Here is a 13,540-nt window from a genome sequence, read left to right as displayed (position 1 = left end):
TGCTTCTCTATACCCATCCGATCAACCAAGTAATCCATTTTATTTTCTCAACTCTTTCTCATTTGTTCCCACTTTAATGTCTAGTCTCCTAGGGACACATGCACACTTCAGTTTCTCCAGCACCCTGTCTCTCACCTCTGATATCTGCCCCTGTCTTCTCCTTTGCTCCCTTTACAGATACTTCCTTTCCTTTCCTTTTCAAGATATTATCTTAATTGATTTTGATCAACTCTATTCAGTGCTTTATACTCAGTTCCACACTGGGAGTAACCTTTAATAATCTGAAGATAGAATTCAATTGTTTAAAGGAAACTATTAATAAGCCATTGCTAGAGTTACATGTATCAAGAAACATAGGACTTGGGCACAAGATATGGGTTACTTTTTTTTTTAAGTAGTTTTTTGGAGAGGGCAGGGCAGAGGAAAGTAGTTGGTACTTTAAGGAAATGTTAGGGACCATCTATTCACTATTTCACTGTGTTAGGGAAATCTATTCACTATTTAAAGGCAACTAACAAATCATCATCTCTCAGGTGGGACGTTGGAAGGACAGCATTTACAGGTCATGAAATTTGCATGACAAATGTTGCATGCAAATATGGGTTAATTATAACTTTGTACAGCAAGGCAGATGCCAGGTAGCATAAGAGCACATGCAGACAGTGTTAATTCTGGAGTCCCAGAAGCTGTGAGGTGGTCGTCCACCACAACCAGATAGGAATGACTGAGGAAGGCAGCAAAGCTGGCCATGCCAGCACTTACACATGGAACACTTCCTGGGCAACCAGGTGTGACAGGGCACAGGTCCACAGTTCTCTTTGTGCAAGTCATGCTCACAGTTCCGTCCATAGAAAGAGGGAGGGCAGGCAAAAAGGACCCCGGGATGCAGGTTTCCCCATACAGACAGCAGGTTCTGTTTAGCTCCTTACTGTCCTGGATTCCCATGGATGGTACAAACTGGGAAGGCTGATGATGAATTGCAGGCTCCTCCCAGGACTGAAGGCCGTCATCTCTGAAGGCCAGGTCTCCCCGTGATGGATGGGCAAGTTCACGGTGGCCCAATCCAGCAACTAGTTCAAATGCTCTGGAAAAGGCCATGATCAAAATCACACTGGAAGAGAAGCGTGCCATCTTCCTTCAGTCCATGTCTCACAGGTCAGTCTTAATAAACGCTTTGACTATAACCTTCAGGGAGATTCTCCTCCCTCAGCCACACCTGACTTTCAATTTTTTTAATGGAAATAATTAAATAATTATAGATTCACATGTAAGTGTAAGAAATAACACAAGAGATCCCTGTGCACCATTCTCAGTTTACCCCAATGATAACATTCTGCTAAATTATACTATATTGACAGTAACCAAGATATTGACAGTAATAAAGTTCACCAATTAAAAGAATCCCAACTTTCATCTTCAAATATGTAGAGGAATTATCTATCTGGTGACAAGAAGCTGATCCTGATGTTTTTCACAAGAAGTTTTCATTAATCGTTCCTTTGGATAATCAAACTGAAACCTATGTTAATCATTTGTTAATAGAACAAACCCAAAGGGAAGGATTATCATCTGTTCAAGAAGATGTGAGGAGAATTTATAAGCAGAAACTTCTGCCTACCAGTCCAGCCCCTCAGTCTTCACTGTCTCCTTCCACATAGAAAACCCAGGTTAACATTGCATTGAATCTGTAGATTGATTCCCCTACCCCGCCACCCTCTATTTTGTGGCAGAAGACAGCATATCCTAAAAAGGCTTAGCCAGAAACAAACAGAATAAAGAAGAAAAAAGAAATAAAGTGGAAATTATGAAGTAGAAGAGGGTAACATCATCAGCAGGGTGTGAAAGTGTAAGGGTGAATGTTTAGGCAGGTCGGGTGGAGGCAAGGAGGACCTGGCCTCTCCCACAAAAGGTCTGAGCTTGTGCAGTGGGCAGTGGTGTCCTCTGTTACTTTGTGGCAGGGATGACATTCCACTAGGGCCATGTTCAGAAACAGCAAGGGGGCAGCTGCGCTGGAGCCAGGTTGGAGGTGCCTCAGAAATGCCAGCTGCAGCATTATCATGGTACCTGGTCCCCTCCTCACCTGTGGAAGACAGAAGTCCAGGGCTTGTGCATAGGATTTCTTGGATGGATCAAAGTAAAATTTCCCCAGCTGGGCTTTAATTCCTGAATGCAGACTGACCTCTAGCCCCAGCCCAAGCTTTTTACTTGGAAGGGGGTCATATGAGTGGAGAACTATTTGTATTATGGTTTTTTGGAGTGTTTTACTTTTAAATACTCTCTGCCTCAGTGTTTTTTGTATTAAAGTGCATACTTCTAGAGGAAGAGATCATGTTTGTCGTCTCTCATAAACGACACAACAAATTACCAAATATATATAGACACACACAGACACATGCACACACTCACACACACACAATACAATGCAAGGGAAGGAAAACTATCCATGAAAAGATCACGGTTTCTATCCGGGTTATATAGCTCTGTCATTAATCAAGTTAGGATAAGTTACTTAACTTCTCTACTTCTTTATTTATAAAAATGAATATACTGGGACTTCCCTGATGGTGCAGTGGTTAAGAATCCGCCTGCAATGCAGGGGACATGGGTTCGAGCACTGGTCCGGGAAGATCCCACATGCCACGGAGCAACGAAGCCCGTGCGCCACAACTACTGAGCCTGTGCTCTAGAGCCCGCGAGCCACAACTACTGAAGCCTGTGCACCTAGCCCCTGTGCTCTGCAACAAGAGAAGCCACTGTAATGAGAACCCCGCGCACTGCAAGTAAGAGTAGCCCCCACTCGCCGCAACTAGAGAAAGCCCGTGCACAGCAGCGAAGACCCAACGCAGCCAAAAATAAATAAATAAATAAATAAATTAATTAATTAATTAAAAAAAAAGAATATACTGACACATACTTCATAAGAATCATTTTTTAAAATAAATTTATCTATTTTATTTTATTTTTGGCTGTGTTGGGTCTTCATTGCTGCACGCGGGCTTTTCTCTGGTTGCAGCTACTCTTTGTTGCAGTGCACAGGCTTCTCATTGTGGTGGCTTCTCTTGTTGGGAGCACGGGCTCTAGGCACGTGGGCTTCCGTAGTTGTGGCACACGGGCTCAGTAGTTGTGGCTCATGGGCTCAGTAGTTGTGGTGCATGGGCTTAGTTGCTCCACGGCATGTGGGATCTTCCCAGACCAGGGCTCGAACCCGTGTCCCCTGCACTGGCAGGCAGATTCTTAACCACTGTGACACCAGGGAAGCCCCAAGAATCATTTTAACATTATCTGGGATATAACTCAAGTGATTACCATTGGATCTGAATAGTGGGTCAAATATATATGCTTCGCTGGAGAGAAATAAATGTATAAAAGCACAAACCAGGAAGTTCAGTCATTATCACCTCAACTCTCCAAACAGGGAATGCTTCTTCTTAAATTGCTCACGAGCCAGAAATACAGTGGAGTAAGACAGTAGGGGATTTCTCATCAGTGCTTATGGGAGCGATCAGGAGAAGAAAAAGACCACAGCTAGGTAATGGTATGGTGGAAGGAAAACAGAGAGGTAGGGATAGGAAAAAAAAAAAAAGAAGGCGGGGACCCCCTTCAGAATATGTCTTCAGCTTTTGGGATACTTTTCACAATTTTTCTCCCTTTCACAGCTGGTAAGTCTGTTGGGAGTGGTGGAGGGAAGAGTGAAAGGTATTGGAGTGAAGTAGAGGAAACCATGATGAGAAAGATACTTTAGATTGTTTTCCACTAGAATTTTTCTGTCTTTGAAAATGCTCAGTTTTATTCTTCTCTTTCTAGTTTCCTTGGCTAGCAATTTTATAACAGTCCTTGTCTGGGTGCCTAATGTTCTGCATTTCTAACAAGCTTCCAGGTGAGACTGCTGCTGTTGGTCTGTAGATCATAATCAGTAGCAAGGCTTTAAAGAAGTCATGTTTTTTGAAAAAAGACACCTGTGATAATTCTTAGACTGCATCTTTGTGCCATTTGCAAAAACAAAGAAACAAACAGAAACCCCAAAAAGGAGTCTAAGAACAAACTCACACATAAACGTACATCTCCTTATAAGTGGGTATGTGTTATTTAAGCCATGTTAGGGGATTTTTATTTTTTGAAGCATTCCAGAGGCAGTGTGATATAGAAAAGTCATGGTTGTTCCCTGTGCTCCCCCCTGCTGTCTGTGGAAGCTTTGGGTTTGAGTCTCTGCTCTGCCCTTCAGAGGTAGATTCCTCATCTGTACAACCGGGACAGCCGTTTCTTCCTGTTAGACAGTTTGTAAGTACTCAGTCTTGAAGTGCCTCTCACATAGTGGATGCTCAATGAAGATTAGTTTTCTAATCTCTTTTCTATCTAATCTTTTGAAGAATCTATTTATTTATAAATAACTACCATTTTTACATTCAAGATAATTTTAATTTCTTATCTTTTTATCAATTCTTAGTGCATTCTGACAATGCATTTTAATTATTACATTGTGTTACTGTACATAATTAAAACTAATAACACCATTTATTCTAAAAAGTGTTTTAAAAGTGCTTTTGCACTAAGGTAGAGTGATCTTCTTTCCAGTTATTTTGGATTATCAAGGAAGTTTTGATAGAAGAATACTGGGCTTTAGGTCAAAATAACTGACTTAAAGCTGTCACTTACTAAGATGACCAGGATGCTTTGTCTTTTACCCATCTTTGTATAATTCATGGCACCTATCACAATGTTTTAAATACACTAATGATGATATTTATTGAGAACTTATTACATGCTACATGCTCTTCTAAGTACTCTACATGCATTAGTGCATTTAGTCATAATAATTCTAAGAGGAATATTATTCCTATTTAAGAGAAATGAAACTGAGGCACAGAGAAGCTAAGTGATATGTTTCACTATATCTTAGCTGCAATATTTTTTTCACATTTTAATATCTCCAAAGTGGGATGTGTATCAGTCAGAGCAGCAGCAGTAAACAAACAGCACACTTTGAGTAACTTGAGGAGAGTTTTATAAAAGTATGCATGCTTTAAAAAGATGTGGTTTCCCTAACCAATATGAGATAATGAAGGACCTGGTGGCTTGCACCCTCTGGAAGACATTCTGCTCCTTGGCCTGAAGTTACACGATGAAGGAACCTGAAGAAAGCAGTGGTTTTGAGAGAGCTGCCTAGAGGACTATGGCTGTTGTAGTGGTATATAGGCAAACCCTGACACCACCACAGGAAAAATATAATACCCTGACCTCACTTTCCTCCCACCTCTGACCTACATTTACTGCCAATTCCTCCAATAAGTCAGCCTCTTAGGACCCAGAGAATGGCAGAAGAGATTGGAGACTGATCTGGAGGAGAATATGGAGGATATACCAGCACAAGATGCCTCTTACAGTAGAGAATATGTCATGAGTAATTGGCAGAATTTTTGTTTCCTACTGTTACATAATTAATACATTACAAATTAGTATCATTCTTTTATTTGGTAAGCACAGAAACTTGTTCAAGGCTACACAGTTAGGAAACAGTTGTGGCAGAATTTGGACCCAGATAATCTAACTCCAGAGCCCATGCCCTTAACCAACATGCACTATAAGTAGATCCTTAATAAATATTCATGGATAAAACTTTGTTGCTTTTTTAATATTAAACTTGAACAATTTTTTTCTGTCCTCACCTACAGCATCTCCAGAGGTGACCCTTCTTCTGGGGAAGAATAAAACTTCAGTGTGCAAAGCACTTGCAGGGAAGCCAGCAGCACAGATTTTCTGAGCCCCAGAAGGAGATTGCATCACTGAGTATGAATCTCAGATTAACAGGAAAGTGACTGTCCAGAGCACATGCCACTGGGTAGGCAACAATGTATCTTATGTGACCTGCTTTGTTTTACAGTTGTATGGGAATAAGAGTCTAACCATAGGTGAGTAGGCTTGCAGCAACTGATCTGATTATCAAAACTTCTTACCAAACAAGTCATCACCTATTTATGTACTCGGTTATCTCCTCAGGAAATTCTAATTGACTTACATTGAATTTTTTCATTCTGTCTTCCATTTACTTTATTCCCTCTTTCATGTTTTACTTTGCCTTATGTCTTATTATTGGACTGAGGTTGATTTTCTCAGAACAATTTTCCACTTTAATTTTTTATCTGTTTATCAATTCTTAGTGCATTCTGACAATGCATTTTAATTATCAGGTTATGTTACCACTTTAGAATTTTTCTTTTCAATTGTGTCTAATCTGCTTTTTAATCCACCCACTGAGATTTAATGCAATAATTGTATTTTTCATTTTAAAAGTTCAGTTCTTTCATTTTATTTTCTGTTTCCTCTTTTCCCTTTTTAACCTTGTTAACCTTATGTTATTTTATGGTGGTTTTGGTACTATCCTATTATTTCTAGTTATTGTGTTGCCAATTCTCCTGTTGGTTGCTGTAAAAGAATTACAGAATTATAGAAGAAACAGTGACCCTTAAATGGTAAATGGGAGTGGGGAGAATTTAGAGAGTACTTTATACAAGGGATAAAATTTGAATGAGGCCTGGAGGATAGATAAGAGTTTAAAAAGTTAATTAGGCTGACAAAGTAAAAAGAGGGCATTTTATTTTACTTTCAGTTAATTTTTATTGGAGTATAGTCGATTTACAATGTTGTATTAGTTTCAGGTGTACAGAAGAGTGAATCAATTATACATATACATATATCCACTCTTTTTTAAGATTTTGTTCCCATATAGGTCATTACAGAGTACTGAGTAGAGTTCCCTGCGCTATACAGGTTATTATTAGTTATGTATTTTATATATAGTAGTGTGTATATGTCAATCCCAATCTCCCAATTTATCCCTTCCCCTACCCCTTTTTTTTAAATGAATTTTTTCAGCATATACAAATTCAAATTTTCTTATATACCAATATTTAGGTGTTACTTCCTTTTATTTATTTATTTATTTAAAATTACTTTTTTTTTTTTTTGGCTGTGTTGGGTCTTCATTGCTATGTGCGGGCTTTCTTTAGTTGCAGTGAGTGGGGTCTACTCTTCATTTCAGTGCGCGGGCTTCTCATTGCGGTGGCTTCTCTTGTTGTGGAGCACGGATTCTAGGCGCACCGGCTTCAGTAGTTGTGGCACGCAGGCTCAGTAGTTGTGGCTCACGAGCTTAGTTGCTCCGCGGCATGTGGGATCTTCCCGGACCAGGGCTCGAACCCGTGTCCCCTGCATTGGCAGGCGGATTCTTAACCACTGCACCACCAGGGAAGTCCCCCCTACCCCTTTTTCCCTTGGTAACCATAAGTTTGTTTTCTACATCTGTGACTCTATTTCTGTTTTGTAAATAAGTTCATTTGTACCATTTTTTTAGATTCCACATATAAGCGATATCATATGATATTTGTCTTTGTCTGACTTACTTCACTCAGTATGAAAATCTCTAGGTCCAACCATGTCACTGAAAATGGCATTATTTTGTTCTTTTTTATGGCTGAGTAATATTCCATTTTATATATATATATATATATATATATATACACACCACATCTTGTTTATCCATTCCTCTGTCGATGGACACTTAGGTTGCTTCCATGCCCTGGTTATTGTAAATAGTGCTGCAATGAACATTGGGATACATATATCTTTTTGAATTATGGTTTTCTTCAGATATATACCCAGGAATGGGATTGCTGGATCATATGGTAGCTCTATTTTTAGTTTTTAAAGGAACCTCCATACTGTTCTCCATAGTGGTTCTACCAATTTATGTTCCTACCAACAGTGTAGGAGGGTTCCCTTTTCTCCACACCCTCTCCAGCATTTATTGTTTGTAGATTTTTTGATGATGGATATTCTGTCCAGTGTGAGGTGATACCTCATTGTAGGTTTGATTTTCATTTATCTGATAATTAGTGATGTTGAGCATCTTTTCATGTGTCACTTGGCCATCTGTATGTCTTCTTTGGAGAAATGTCTATTTAGGTCTTCCATCCATTTTTCTGATTGGGTTGTTTGGTTTTTTGAGCTGCATGAGCTGTTTGTATATTTTGGAGATTAATCTCTTGTCGGTCATTTTGTTTGCAAATATTTTCTCCCATTCTGAGGGTTGTCTTTTCATTTTGTTTATGGTTTCCTTTGCTGTGCAAAAGTTTTTAAGTTTAATTAGGTCCCATTTGTTTATTTTTGCTTTTATTTTTATTACTCTAGGAGATGTATCAAAAAAAATCCTGCTTGCAATTTATGTCAGAGAATGTTCTGCCTATGTTTCCTCTAAGAGTTTTATAGTATCCTGTCTTACATTTAGGTCTTTTTTTTTTTTTTCAAATTAATTAATTAATTTATTTTTGGCTGTGTTGGGTCTTCGTTTCTGTGCGAGGGCTTTCTCTAGCTGCGGCAAGCGGGGGCCACTCTTCATCACGGTGCGTGGGCCTCTCACTGTCACGGCCTCTCTTGTTGCGGAGCACAGGCTCCAGACGCGCAGGGTCAGTAGTTGTGGCTCATGGGCCCAGTTGCTCCGCAGCATGTGGGATCTTCCCAGACCAGGGCTCGAACCCGTGTCCCCTGCATTGGCAGGCAGATTCTCAACCACTGTGCCACCAGGGAAGCCCCCCATTTAGGCCTTTAACCCATTCTGAGTTTATTTTTGTGTTTGGTGTTAGAGAATGTTTTAATTTCATTCTTTTACATGTAGCGGTACAGTTTTCCCAGCACCACTTATCAAAGAGGGTGTCTTTTCTCCATTATATGTTCTTCCCTCCTTTGTCATAGATTAGGTGACCATAGGTGTGTGGGTTTATCTCTGGACTTTCTATACTGCTGCATTGATCTGTTATTGTGCCAGTACCATACTGTTTTGATTACTGTAGCTTTGTAGTATAGTCTGAAGTCACGGAGCCCAATTCTTTCAGCTCATTTTTTCTTTCTCAAGTTTGCTTTGGCTGTTTGGGGTCTTTTGTGTTTCCATACAAATTATAAAATTTTTTGTTCTAATTTTGTGAAAAATGCTATTGGTAATTTGATAGAGATTGAATTGAATCTGTAGATTGCATTTTGACAATATTGATTCTTCCAATCCAAGAACATGGTTTATCTCTACATCTGTTTGAGGGCATTTTAAATAAAGATGACTGAATATACGAAGACTTAGAATCATCAAATTACTTGAAATCACTTGAAAGAAATGCAGTGTGGGGAGAGTGGATGGTGACTAGGGAAGCGGTGTTAAGGAGTTTTAGGAGACAGACAGCTAACATACAGGAGTCTAAGTGAGCTAGATGGTAAACTGTGGCAAAATGGAGAGCAATATTCCATGTAAAGCATGTGAGAATGTATAAGAATAATTTAACACTTCAGGTCCAGCAGATGATTTCCATTAGAAAATGAGGGCTCAATATTGCCACATCTTAAAATTTCTCAAAAGAGCTTGATATCTAGATTTTTATGTAAAATTTTCTCATTTGAAAAATGTTGTTGTATGAGCTCAAAACAAATTCAAGTATCTGCAGTTTAGATTTGACCAGTGTTTCTAATCTCTCGATTAGATGTAAGTCTTGAAAAATAAACTAAGGCCCAGTTGTGAAGAGCCTTCTATGCCATTCTAAGGAATTTATATTTTATTCAATAAGCAATAGAAAGGCAACAGGGGTTCTCAAATAAGGGAATGACATGATATGGTTTTCATGGACTAGGATTAAAAGAAGTTAGTGGCAAGGAGATCAGTTTGCAGTCTATTTTAATAGTCTAGGACATAGATAATAAGGGCTAGACTTGGACATAAATAATGGTAATATAAAATATTTGGAAGGTATTTTGGTTGCAGGATCAATAGGATTTTTAATCAATTAAATACGGGACTTAAGTAGGAGTTACATGACTGGGTATTTTATGTCAGTAAATGTAGATGATGATGCCATTGCTTACATAAGGAATGCAAAGAAGGAAGTGAAGATGATTTGTTTGGATTCAATCTGTTTTACAGATGAGTTGGAAGCACAGGTTTGAAACATAGGAAGTTAAAGTGGGATTCAGATTAGGAGTCATCATCTTTCAAGCAATGGATAAGCCAATGGGAATGAATCAAATTTTTTTAGGGAAGGATGTTGAGTTGGATAGAGAAGCAAGCACAAGATGGAATCTGGGGAACACCACATTTTTAGGAGTGGGCCAAAGAATAGAATCTAATAAAAGAGGCAGAATGCAGTCCATGGGGAAAGAAAATCTATGGAAACCAACAGAAGAGTTTGAGGGAGGAAGAAGCAAAAATTTCACGTTCCTTCAAGATGTCAGGTGGAATAAGAATTTTAAATGTTCTTTGAATCAATCAGTGGATCACTGATGACTGTCATAAAAGCAGTTTTGGGGGGTGGTGGAAAGAGTAGAGGAACTGTGTAGGAATGGAGAGGGCTAGCTTTTCAGGCAGCTTTTGATTATTTTTTTAAAAAAATATTGTGAATCATATCAGGAAATATCCCAAAATACCTTACTGATGTTCTTTTGTATAATATCATAATATTCATTTTCTAAGAATAAAACTCTTTAAATAATTTTAAATAGCACATTGGTCAAAAATATTTTGATCAGAATGCTAACATTTGATGTCTTATTTACAGACTCCTTTCCAAGGAACTTTTGTGGAACATTAGGCAAAATTTCACTAGAAATTCTTAAATTTTTAAGAGAAAAGCAAAACACCTTTTTCCAGATTCCTTTGCTACTCTGAGCAAAAAGCATTATTAGTATCAATAATACACTATAGAACCACCTGACTTGTCAGTAAGGAATGTACCTTTAAGGCATTACTTGTGCTTGTATTTAAAGGTCTTGAGCCTCCAGGTTATTCCACCCACTGGACTCTGCATAAGTCTCTCTTTCCTTCTGGGCATTCTGCCTGTTGTGGGATCCATTGCTTTCTGGAAGTTTACTGGATGCAAGTTATCTATTAGTTAATTAAAATGGACTGTGAATTAAAAGTACGTTTATTTAAATGGGAAATTCATAGGCAACAAAATTTGTGATCCTGCTATGCTACCCCTGTAGTCTCAGTATTCAATACTTACAGCAAACAGCAATAGCTGTCATTATTTGAATGTTTACTACTCTGCCAGGCACTATACCATATGCCTCACATGTCACTTAAACTATTTTTTTCTTATTGACAAGGATGGAACTAAATATTGGGGGTAACTGACCATTTATGTGAAAAGCTTTTATGTCTTATATGCATGCATTTTTGGATATGTCAAGGTACAGCAGTGATCTTTGTGGGGGAAAAGAACATATAATAAAAAAAAGCAGGTTTCTCTTTCAAAGTGTAAATAGCTTTTTATTCACAGTTGCTTTGCCAACTAGAATTGTTAAATGAAAAATAATGGAACTAAATAAATCAAATCACATTTTTCTTTTTTCTACATTTTCCTCCTCCCTAACATTTTTTGGCACACAAATGGATAAAAGAAGAATAATCTTTGAGCTTTCAAGCTTGTTTTAGCTTAGCTCTAGTTGAAATGTAGTCCAAGGAACCCTTGCAGGAGGTCTTCAAGGTTGTTTATATTTTCATAATAATACTAATATGTTATTTGCTTTTGGTGCTTACATTCTCTTGCATGAGTGCACATTAGTTTTCTAGATGCTACGTGGCATATGTTGATAATATTGCCTTAATGGCTTATGGAGTATTTGTGTATTTGTGTGTGTGTGTTTCCAAATTTTTCTAAGGCAAATTCTTTGGGATTCTCAACAATTTTTAAGGGTATAAAGAAATCCTGAGACCAAAAAGCCTGAGAATTGCTGTTTTAGCCGATATGAAATACATATTAGGATCACTTATGACTGAATTAGTTTTAAGTTTGGAAAACATAACTTTAGAAAATTATATAAAATTATAAAATATTATCAAGTGTGAAAAAATAATGAAAATTCTTAAGCTGTATCATTTGGTTTACCTGAATTGATTGTAAATTACTGAGTTCCTGGCTGTGAGTCTCTCTCTCTTTTTTTTTTTTTTTAGAGTTATAACAGGTTCTGGTAGTTGACTAAAACTCATTCCTTAGCTTCAGAGCTTCCTCTCTTTCTTTGTTTTTGTCGTGTTTTATAAATAAACATTTAGATTTTTATTGGCCACTTTCTTTAAAATTAACACAAGCATAACTTCAGTTTTTGTTGACTACCAACAAACACACCTTCCAACCTTAATAACCTGCCTTTTGGACAAACACCATGTGGTTAAGCCAAACAGTCAGTCTGTGGTGTTTTGTTACTGCTGCCATAGCAGACGAGTACACTATGGGACTTGGTCTAACCTGCCTTAAGTATGGGTTATGTTTGATGTAAATACTTTCCATTTTTAGCCTCAATAAACATTTGAAGTATTCCATTTATCCCACTTATTCTTATCTTCCTAAACCGAATTGTTTACTATATCTTTCTCTTTTGTTTTCAAGTCTCCTGCTGTTTTTCAAGATAGCTTTCTAAGTCAATTCTGCCAAATATGTTATAAATCAGCATTAACACTTACTGTGGAAATATTTATCAGTGGTCCCTAAGGTGTATAATTTTCTCTTTAGTTTTTTTTTAAACAATGACATTTTATTTTTGTGAGATGAAACACATTTATTATAGGACATTCAGGCAAAATAGAAAAATGTAATTTCTTCAAATGCCACCACTCAAAACAACCAGTGTTAACAATAGCTGAACACTTTTCTATGACTATATGCAAAAAGAAAGAAAGACAGAAATTATTTTATAAAAATTATTTCATATAAGCATGTTTAAATAAAAATTAGTTACTTTAAATAAAAATTATTATGTTTATTGTTACTTTAAGCTAGTGAAAGAAGCAGAAGTCATTACTGAATGTGAGATAAAAATGTCTCTACCACATACAAAAGTGAACATTAATGTGAATTATGATCTTTGAGTGATAATGCTGCATCATTATTGGTTCACTGATTGTAACAAATGTACCACTCTGCTGGGGATATTTGCGATCAGGGAGGCTATGCACGTGTGGGAGTAGAGGGCAAACGGGAACTCCTTGTACTTTCTTCTTAATTTTTCTGTGAATCTCAAACTGCTCTAAAAAAATTTAGCTTAAATATAAAAAAGTAAGCTCCTTTTCAGAAGCAGTATTTTCTGGTGTATCATAATGATGTATAAGGCAGCCAATAAACTAAAAACCAAAACAAAAGCACAGCATGCCAAGTAGAGAAAGTGTCTATTCCAATGAGTTTGGACTATTGCCCCCTACATGTTGAAAAAAAATATCCTTACCAGATGAGATACTCATTTCTAAAGGAGTTCTGTAAGTTAAAAAAAGATTGTGAACAATATTAAGAGGATGATGTAACTGTACATTTTAAACCTGTATTTTCACTCTCACTGTGTCTGTTGACTCCCTGCCAACAGGGAGATAAGATAAAGACTAACTTTACACTTCTTCAAACAGCCTTTCTTCCCACTTTCTGATTTGTTGGTTATATATTATTTTTACATTTTGAAGGTTTAAAACACTTGTGTTCTTTATACATAATTCTCTCAAGTATTTAGTTTTAACTATATATTTAAA

General features: G+C 37.4%; 1 pseudogene across 1 annotated transcript; it reads right to left on the bottom strand.

Annotated features, from left to right (window-relative positions):
- Positions 1–359: 359 nt before the first annotated feature.
- LOC309630040 (protein Cripto pseudogene) lies at positions 360–13,259 on the bottom strand (annotated as a pseudogene). The gene has a single exon. The product of its transcript is annotated as a protein Cripto pseudogene (transcript).
- Positions 13,260–13,540: the final 281 nt, after the last annotated feature.

Source organism: Balaenoptera borealis (assembly GCF_965194805.1).
Source record: "Balaenoptera borealis genome assembly, chromosome: 5".
In the NCBI taxonomy this organism is placed as follows: Eukaryota; Metazoa; Chordata; class Mammalia; order Artiodactyla; family Balaenopteridae; genus Balaenoptera; species Balaenoptera borealis.
Note: the sequence above shows the minus strand (reverse complement) of the source record. Positions and strands in the feature narration are given on the sequence as shown.